The following is an 11190-nucleotide window of genomic DNA, read 5'->3' on the forward strand; positions in this document are numbered from 1 at the left end:
ATCTCCATAAAAAGCAACATGTTGTTTTAATCACCATTGACGTCGTTGGCCTGGAGAGTGCTGTGCTGCCCAGTTTTGAGTCCTTCGCCTGCTGTCTGTGGACGCCTGACGGTTGCTGCAGCGCCACACAGCGCTTTGGAGTTTTCAACATTAAGGTAAATTGTCCTCCACCATGGTGTAGATCGACATTTCTTTGCTGATGACACTCAATTGTACGTGAAACAGCCAAGCTCACTGATCTTACAATATCCAACGCTGACATTAAAATATACGTTTTACAATGATTGAAGTTATTTTGTTCATACTATAATTTCACAAAGACGTCTCATACGTAGACGGTGAATAAATACTGAACATCATTTACAAGCACTGGAAAAACAACGCAGGTGCTCTTCTGACGGATGGAAATGTTTTGGCTCACAACGGTAAAGTTACGAGTTCCACAAAGCAGAAACAGCCTCGCGAGGGTAAAGATCCAGAATGTGCTCATGAGTGTGTGTGAGATGTATGGAAATGTGTCTGCAAGCAGGGAGGACTGGAGGAAATGTTGAGGGAAGAATTTGAATGAGAGAAGAGGGAGGGATGAAGGGATGATGGGGAGGAAGATGGAGATCAGAGGGTAGCAAGGCAAGGCCCTGAGCACCTTGGGAAAGGAGATAACACCCTCATTTCAATTCACACACACACACACACACACACACACACACACACACACACACACACACACACACACACACACACACACACACACACACACAGAAGTCCAATATTGCCTTTTGGTGACAGTGAAAGAGTTCAGGGTGAATCGGTAGTGAAGCCATCAAGACACTGTAAATCCGTTAATGTTGGTGAAATGCATTTCCTATCAAGTGTTTTCAAGTGAGCTAGTTTTTTTCAAAAGGAATTATTCCTGAATAATGTGAAGCCCATGATACTCACACTCCAGTTTCTGTTGGTTTCATGGAAATCCTATAATTGTGCTTTTTTTTGCTTTTTGTATGAGAGTGTGCTTATGTTTGGTACAGTCACTTGCTGAAATGAGTCTGAGAATGAAGATGAAGACATTCTGTCTCCCGGTGTGATGACCATGACCTCCTGACACTATCACACACACACACACACACACACACACACTATCGTCAATGAGAAGTTAACTAATTACAGCCCAGCAGGCCCAGGTATGGACCATGTGGTAGAACTGACTCGGTCACCAGGAGGAGAGAGAACGGAGGCGGAGGCAGCAGAAGCCAAATACGGCTGTCATTTAACATATACATCTCTCCTGCAGGGAAATATATGTATCAATAATGAATTGAAATACTAATATATGTAAATGAAATTCTATTGTGCAAATGGTATATAAATCGTTCTCATGATTTCATAAAATATACATGTAGATTAATATGTGGAGCCTCGTTTGCCATTGTAATGACGGCAGTTTGGGTGAATTAAGTCAATATAGAGCTTCTTTCTTTAAATATCGCTATAAAAAAAATTAATAAATGTGAGTTTGTTCAAATACAAAGCAACGAATAAATAATTCTACCGAGTGGCTGGGCGATGTTGCAGTCCATCGTGTTGACATCCGCAGAGCGGAGGGAGGATGGATGAAAGCTGAATGGACAAACAGACGGCTGAAAGGATGGACTGAGTGTTGAATACCTGTTAACAGGGATGAATGCACCAACAAGCTGACGGATCATTGAATGGATGGTATGAAGAACAGTGATAACTGGTTGCTAACCTCCTAGCCAGAGTCCCGGTTTGAACCTGGTGTCACAAGAGTTTCTCTGTGGACGTCGTGACCAAACGTCAGAGACAAGAGAGTCGGACTCAGTGATCCTGAGAGCAACTCACTCCACTTCCACCACAGTTCCCGTACTGTGCTGTACTGCCTTGCTCCTCCAGCACCTTTCAAACATTATTAGAACTTGTGATGTCTTTATATTTAGAGACATGTTTTTATGTCTTACTTTCACAAACATATAATAGAAATACATGAATAAATCTCATTTACAATTGTCTAAAGTCACATGGAGAAACTTTCCTGGTTCCTTGAAACTGCTGGTTGGTTGCTAAGTTGATGATTTGCTTGTATGATTATTGTTCTTTTTTTTACCTCAAAGAATGAACACAGCCAGATTCTGTCGGTTGGTGTTTTTTTAAATGCTGCTTACTCAAAGGATGCCCATCTTTTGTCTGTTTAATTCTCACTCAAATATTTTTTAAGTTTTAATTGTGACACCAATTGAGTGTATTCTTTTTGTTGTTTTTGTTGAAAAACATGGTTTTAGAGTGTCACAAAGGCTGGAACCTTTTTCTTTTTTAATTAAAAGGTTAAATCCTTGTTTACTGTTAAAACAGAGATGAAGTGTTGTGGGAGAAATGCATTGTTGGCAGAATATGGCTTCTTGGACTCAAACTGTGTTTTATTCAATTACTGCTATGTTATTATATGTACTATGTTTCAGACAAGAATCTCATGAAGGCCAAAGTCACCCATTTATGGTTTGTGAATTTTGAATAATGAATTGAATACAATTAAAACACACATCTGTGATTACTTGTTCTTAAACATATTTTCCGGACAAAAAAAACAAACACAAAAAAGCTATTGGGTAAATGTTGCTCCAACAGGAAAACACACACACACACACACACACACACACACACACACACACACACACACACACACACACACACACACACACACACACACACACACACACAGCTGTTACTATGAGTCCCAGTTAGATTCAGGTCAGAGACGGAGAGGCGAGGCGAATTTGATTCCAGCCCCCCCGCTGTCCACACATGTAGTGGGTGACAGATTTAGAAGGAGGAAAGCGACGGGGAGGAAAAGAGTTCACAACAATAAAGAAAAAGGAAAGAAAACCCTCATCACTTCACCGCCTTTCAGCCCACACCTCTCATTCCCACTGCCTCACCACTTCACACCTGCTTCCACATGAATGTGCAAAACAAACGTGGAACACGAATCATGCATTCGTACAACACATTGATGGAAATTGAATGATAATTAAATAAAAATGTACATTAAAACACATGTGCTACAATAATATTTTAATGTCATAATCAAGCGATGTGAAAAGTCTCTTCTTCACTCCGACAGCATGGATTATTCAACACGGTCACATTTCATGCTGAACCACCACATTTAGTGAACATTGATCACATCAGCTGAGCCGGCTCTCAGAATATTGACAGTTGGTGGTTCCATCTGCAGCCCCATGTGGCTCCTCAGCTCCTCCACAGTGGTTCCCTGGAACTTTTAATATAACTTTTAATACAATTACAGTTGGGCAGAGGTGCCGGGCCCATGGCCTCTCTCTGTGTCTGCTGCGGTTGTTGTTGAGTTAGGGTTAGGGTTCCGCCGGAGACCAGTTCAGTCCTCCACTAAACCTTTCAGCCGTTGGTTTTCCAGTCTGTAACCGTCTCTGATGTTGCTCCACCATTTCAGTCTGGGTCATCCACATCTCCTCTGGAGCCTGTCTCGCCGTCCTGTCAGGGTCCGTCAGACATGTCCAGCCCACGCTACCCTCCACTCCCTGATCCGCCATGGTAGCTCAACTTGTTCACATCCCGCTGTATTGCAAACATGTGTATTTGGTATCTTGTCCTCCCGTTTCATCTTTTGGACCAATTGCAGGTACTTTGTGTGCACCACTTGTACTCCTTTATCATCTGCTTTGCCCAGTGACCAGCTCGCTGCCCCGTACGTAAGCTTCAACAAAATCTGGCTCTTGAAAAGTCTCTCTTTCATCGGTCAGGTTGCCCTTGAGGCCTTGAGGCTGGTTGTCATGCCTCAACGTCATCGTATCTCGGCACTGTGGATCCCTGTTGCCGTGAACGGTCCTTCCCAGGTCGACGGACTCCTTCAATCGTAGAACCATCGGTGATCTGTTGGTCCCAGGTCGTCCCCAACGGGTATGTGTTTCGTCTTTGCCCAGGAGATTTCCAGTAAAGCTGTTGCCGCCACCTCCTGGAGTAGAGAGAGCATCCGGGCAGCCTCTTCCTTGCTCCCACTCAGTAGCGCGATGTCATCAGCAAACCGTGTCTGAGGGGGCGTTTCCACCGGAAAGAACGGGGGGCCAGTTTGGAGCCGGGGCCAGAGTTAACACAAGTTCTTTGTCTTTCCACCGCCAAAGCCGGTTCTTAACAGGAGCTAAACCGGTGCTATGCTAGCTCCACTTCTTTGTTGGGCCAGAGTGGAGCCAGGCCGGGGCCAGACACGTCATCAGGTGGGGGCGGAGTTATCGCTGGAGCTTAAAAGGTGGAAGAGACGTGAACCGGCTTTCTGAAACCTACAACGAACACGGAGCCCCGGAGAGGTTATAGAGAAAAAAATAAAAATAACGCGTGGGAACGATGTAATCAGTCGCTCCCTGAAGTTAAGAATTGGAGGGAATGAGGTCATTTATTTCATCATAATGGCGCCGCAGCCGCGAGTTGCGGCGAGGCGCTGCACTGTCAGCTACGTGAGAGATATCATTTAGAAAGCAGTTTTCCATTGTTTTCACGCTTTTCATCGTAATGTCATTATGACTAACGTCACTTTCATGTCTTGCTTCGCGTTATGACCGCGGGCTGAGGCAAGGCTGCCGCTACAGCCGCCGCACAATGCAGAGTGCGACTTCAGCGCTAATCGATGAGATCAGTGACGTATCACGTTTTGCAGTGGCCGGATGGCTCTCACTCAACGGTGGAAAAAGAACCAGTTCTTTGGCGGTGCTCCTTTAAGACCTGGTCCTGGCCTCGGCCCTGAACTGGCTCCTGGTACTTTCTGGTGGAAAAGCCTTATTAGTCAGTTTCAGCTCACCCATTTCGTAACCACGCCAATTACCTTGCTCGTGCCACTTCAGCAGTGCCATCTCCAAGGCGACACTGAAGAGAGCCAGTCGTCGTCTTGGCAGCACAGTTATGCAATTATTTACACACCAGAGTCGATTTCAAAATGACTTCTCTCTGGGAAAAAAAAAAAGACTTTTAAAAAAGGCACAATACCTAGAATGGGGGAAAAATAAGAGTACTAATCGTCCCCATACAGGAACGACGCCCCAGAAGTGAAGACAGTGTGTCCTCTCTCTCCCGGGCTTGTTTCAGGTTTTAAAAAGTGTGTTGCTCCAAACCAGCCAATCAGAAATCAAACCCTATATAGTGTCATCGGGGGTTAGCCAATCACAATCAAGGTCGGCCCTCCCATTGACCCTCCCATGATTTGGCAGCTCTGCTCTGGCACATGGCGCCACGGGAGTAAGTACTTCCTCCTCTTCCCAAGATGGGCATGTGTGGGCGGAGCCAGTCCAGCTGATCCAGTTGATCACATTCACCCATTCACACACATTGTAGTGAATTGTTTACAATTGTTAATTGTAAATGAAACTTCATGAGATAATATATCGTGCAATTTTTGTACGTGTTTCAGAACTACTGTATCTATGAAACGTTAAAGCTGAGATGGCGGGCGCCATCATTTTAAAGGTTCAGGTTTTGCAGCTCCAGGTAAACTTGATTCAGTGGAAAATCCCCAAAATCAAAATAAATCTTCAGAAGAAAGTTTAATATTTGAAGTATTTTGAGATTTCTGTAATTAGAAAGACATTCAGCAAGTTTTGATAGTTTGACACATGCTGGCATTAGAATACGTTAATTCCAAAATATAACTATTCACCACTGAGAACTCAGGGCTTAATGGAAATGATTTCACTGGAAAATGTACAACTTTCATTGCGTTTTGGGTTTACGTGACAAAAGTCCTTGGAGTCACTGACAACACAAATATTTGGGAATGGCTTCATGGTGGAACTTTTGAAAAACATTTCTATGTCGATAGGAGAAAAAGACACGTTCTGGAAAAGCTCAGGTCTCGTGGACGGCTGATCATGTGCTGGACAATTATCTTTGGTTTTACTCAAAACTCCCAAGTAACACTTCAAACAATCACAAGTGAACATGCCGTTTAAATTCCACTTTTTAAATTCAACATTTGAAATGATCAAATTTCATAATTAAAGAGAGACTTTCAGAGACGCCCATATCATTCACCCTGGACACACACACACACACGCACACACACACACACACACACACACACACAGGCTTTGCTGTGTGCCTGGTCTAAGCTCTTATATCTCACTTTCTGTCAAATACATTCCCAGCAGTCTCTCACAGCCCACACCCCTCGTCTAACTAGCTTGAGAAGCTGAAGTTCATCACGTGCCAGTATCACTACCTACCCTGACCCCCCCAACATGGGGGGGTCAGGGTAGGTAGTGGCGCCCGCCCCCATCAGCTCCTCCCCACTCAGAGGTCAGACACACTGCCCCCACTTCGGGACTAAATCCTGCTCAAATGCTGATGACAGCTCGATTTAAGGAAAAAAGGGTTGCGGCTGAATGGAATGAGGAAGGTGGTGGATGGATGGTGCAGGGTGGAGAGGTCGGTGAATCAGAGAGGAGAGAGAGTGAGAGGAGACAGAACCCTGATGGTGATGGTGGATAAGACTCAATTTGGAAAGCCGTGTAGTGGGAAATAACAGTTTTTTGCCCCATCATGTCATACAGCAAGGGCACCTACGTGCCTGCCCACTGGCTATGGAGTAGATGTGTGTGTGTGTGTGTGTGCGTGTGTGTGTGTGTGTGTGTGTGTGTGTGTGTGTGTGTGTGTGTGTGTGTGTGTGTGTGTGTGTGTGTGTGTGTGTGTGTGTGCGCGCGCGCGTGTGTGTGAGAAAGAAAGTACGTTTATGGCAAACCCCCTACTTTCTTTTTTTCAGGTGGGATTTACTGGGTCTGCAGTTAATAGATGATAAAGTTCAAGAGGGAGGGAGGGTGGAGGGATTAAAGATGGAGTGTTGTTGGATGGAGAGCAGTGTGGGGGGAGGAAGTGTGGGGGGAGGAAGTGTAGGGGGAGGAAGTGTGGGGGGAGGAAGTGTTTATCCACACTGACAGGAACACAGACAGACAGCGACAGAGAGACAGGCTGGGACTCAGTGGTGCACATGAAATATCGTGACGTCACAACAAGACAGAGGCCGTGTCTCGTGTGTGTGTGTGTGTGTGTGTGTGTGTGTGTGTGTGTGTGTGTGTGTGTGTGTGTGTGTGTGTGTGTGTGTGTGTGTGTGTGTGTGTGTGCATGCATGCATGCGTGTTTGTTTATTTATCTGGAAAATATGTTTAACAACTGGTGACCACAGCTGTGTGTTTTGTTTGTGATGATCTATTCATCTTTCAAAATTCTAGAACCATGACTGGGTGGTAAACAAGTTCATCATAATACCTGAGAGCTGCTGAGAGTAGCTACAAATCTTCATCTCTAAAACTCAGCCATCACCATCATCATCATCATCCTCATCATCCTCATCACGATGGTGGAGGTTCTATGTCAGAGTTCCCCAATCCCTCGAGGGGCCGGTGTCCTGCCGGTTGGAACTCCCCCAGCTTCAGAACACCTCAGCCTGATGTCCACGTCGTCGTCGTCAAGTAACGAGGTCCGTATTGGATTCAGGCGTGTCGCAACTGGGAGGAACCTGAAACATGCATGGTGCCGGCGCTCCAGGCCCGGCGTTGGGGAACCCTGCTCTGTGGATTACTTCCTGCTCCTGCAGACTCTTCTAATGTCTTTTTCTTCACCAAAACACAGGAATCTGATAGAAATCGACTGAAATAGTGCGGTGGTTTCGTTTCAGCTGCCCGGTCTTTTCTGGGGGTGTGACTTCAGGTCATGTGACTGTTGCCTTTCTTCCCAGCTCGAAGACAAAAACAAGACATGGTGGAGTCTCCCCAAGGGGGAACAATGTTCCTTCTTAAGACCTAGGAAGTTGACATGTGAGTTCGCTGTCCTGGCATTCCTAAGAATCACGTCTGTGGTGGTCCGACCTTCCTAAGTCTCGTACAGAATGTGGAAATGTACAATGTAGAGCGTAGATTACGCATCATAACGTGGCCAAATTCATTCTAAACAAGGTGACATTTCCAGGAAGTATTCACACCTCTAACATAGAGTAGAGGATACTTTAGAGTGTCCAGGACTTCACCATCTGTCTGACATTTTGGGTTTTAAGCAGGAGGCGTCAGAAAAGTGACCACAGGGAGAACTGGCTAATGGCGGCCAAGCGTTCATCGCAACGTCGCGTTTTGATCCTTCGATGTCGCCTCTTCATATCATTGTGAAGCAGAATTCAACAAGCGTTGGATTGTTCACGGATACTTATATGTATGATAATGGTTACCAGTTTCCAACTGCTGTTTTCTGCTCATGTCGAAGTACTCGAAGATGTATTTTAGAAGATTAGTTCTTACTTACTCGTCATCATTTTGTCTGATTGAACAAGGTGGAACATAAAGCACAAGCAGAAGCAGCCACACTGTAGTTGTATGCAGGTTGGGTAGTAACGGACGACATGTAACGGCGTTACGTAATTACAATACCACTTTTGTTTTTCACTTCCTTGTGATTATTGTGTATTTATTGTTGACATTCTCTGGTTTGTAACTGGTTTGTGCTCAAATCTCACACCTTCCCTTTTATTTAAGATTGCTATGTTTTGCACTGATATAGTAACAAACTTATATAAATCATTTACAAGGGAGACTGATAGTTTGGCAATGAGTTATTTCCGGATTCTCCGGTGGTGCCCCTGTTAATTATTAATGAATAAATAACAAGTTTATTCAAATGAATCCTTTTTAATTCAGAAATGATTTTAAATTTAAGTAATTAATCAGTTACTCTAGGAATTGTTAATCAGGTCACCTCAATCAATAATTTAAATTTTTCACAAGTTATTTCCAGCAATTTCTATTCTATAATTTCTCATCTATTGCTTACATTGATTTAATGCTAATGACAAAAAATGTAGATCCCAACAAAATCAAACGTTTAGCTTCCTCATACATCTGCAGAACTCAGATCTCAGAGGTCTTCAGTGGCAGGTCTGCGCTGTTCTCGGGGCATGCTGCCAGGACGGGGTGTTACTGGACCACTGGGTGGCGTCACAGCTGGACGTGTTGGGCAGTCCAACGCTGCTCCGGCTGATCCTCTGCTGGTGACGATACCTGCAGGTCATCAGTCCTGGCACCCGCTGCAAGCTTCCCAGGGAGGCTGGAAATTAAACTGGGGCTCCCTTCCCTGCCTGTGGCCCAACCAAACGTGGAAACGTGTGTGTGCTTTCTACATTGTGAGTGGGAGGTTGATGTGGGTGTGTGAGTGTGACACTCTTTGGCCTTGAGTTTGCACTTCAATGTGACTTTTTACTCATTTCTGTGGCATCGCACAATAACCGGTAGCTCTGTGTGTACGTGAGGCCTGGCTGTGAACTGTTAAACAAACAAAACAGAATTGTTCACTTTCTCCCTGTTACTTTCTGACTCCCTCCCCTTGATCTGCTGACCTCCGACACGTCTCTGCAGACGACGAAAACACCACCAAGTTGTCGAAGAACACTGACTGACGAAGCAAACACATTCATACATGTTGGTGCTCAAACCCAAACAGCAGGCTGTTAGTGCGCCAACAGACGGAGCCAATGCCACACTTCACACCTGGGCTGGCTGGCGTTTAGTGGGTAACGGAAGGGAGGGAGGAATAACACCTCACTGCCACAATCTCGCCACAACCTCAGTTCCGTCACCGGGAGCAAAACAAAGCCAGCTGTGCAAAAAGTCAAGAAGTAACAAGCAATTGTGATGATTGTGTCTGGTGGCCAGACATGAGGCGGAAGAAGAATGTGTAACATGTTCAAAAAGAAAGAAAGAAAAAAGCAAACATGATACATTCAGCATGTTGGGTTATTTTGGTCATAGAGTCTCTCATGACTTAGACAAACTTAGTGAAAGTCACTCCTATCATATATAAATAATGTTAAATGAATCTCAAACGGCTTGTCAACTATTTATATCCTCATTAATCTAACATTTAATATCTTTTCCTCCAGTATGACCTTGTTCTGTTCAACTGTTTGTGTTTGGACCATTTTCATGATTGTTGTTCTTGGACTGACTCGTACCTGGAACCATGCCTGTTTTACAGATTCACCTGGCTTTGAGTCCACTAAGTGTCTCTATTGTGACGGACTGCTCACCTGTCCAGGTGGACCCTGTCCTCCAGTGACCTGTGACCCTGAACTGGACGAGGCGGGTTAAAAAACGGGATAAAGGAACTGACATGCAGATAAAGCCGTGACACCCGTTGTAGTTTCACCTTTGAAGGATCAGTTTCTACATTAATTTACAGATGATAGAGGGATGTGGCTCCATAATCATCCTCCAGCCATCATTCACAGTTAAACATCACATTCAGTGAACACTGTTGATATGACTTATGTGTATGTTGTCCCCCTTACTGCTCCATTCACTTCCCAGGCCACTTAAATGACTGTATGTTCCTATTTGATCTCAGCATCCATCCATCCATCCATCCATCCATCCATCCATCCCTCCATCCCTCCACCTTCTCTCGCTGTGTTTCTCCTCCCAGCCAGGGTCCCAGGGCGGTGCAGCTGCAGGTGAGGGCAGCTACACCTGTGCACACCTCCAATCCATCCCAGAGGGACAGAGAGCGACACACACTCACATTCACACCGAGGGTCAAGTTAGGGTCATTTGTTATGATGTATTAATGTCCTCATTCAACCAAGTGGATATATGCTTGTGACCCACAGCTTTAAATGGCTCTGCCGCCTGATGTAACGGGGACAGCCGATGTCAATTCCATTATATTTTACATCCATCAATTCCGGGACCAATTGAAATATTGCTCATTGGCTCTGATACTCAAACACAAACTGAAAGTGAAACTGTGGGCCTTTCCGCTTTTTAACTGATTTTAAATGTTTTATCTCTTAATCTTCTATTTGTTTATTGATGGTATTTATATATCTAGTGTTTTTTATATCTAGCCTTCATCATCACGTATTCCATCAGTGACTTTAATACACTTGTTTTTACTTTATATTCATTGTTTACATGAGGATCACTATGTTTGTTTTTCATCGTGGGAATCAGTGTAAGCTCCATCAAATTGTTGCACAAAGTGCCTATGAATGAAATTCTAGTATTAACCCCTTGTAGTACACAATTACAAACTTATCAAATCTGAAAACAATAAATAAATCATACATGTTTCAGTAGATGTTCTGATAAGCTTTCCTTTTCTAATTGGGTCATGTGTGTG

This window comes from Blennius ocellaris (assembly GCF_963422515.1).
Source record: "Blennius ocellaris genome assembly, chromosome: 2".
NCBI lineage: Eukaryota > Metazoa > Chordata > Actinopteri > Blenniiformes > Blenniidae > Blennius > Blennius ocellaris.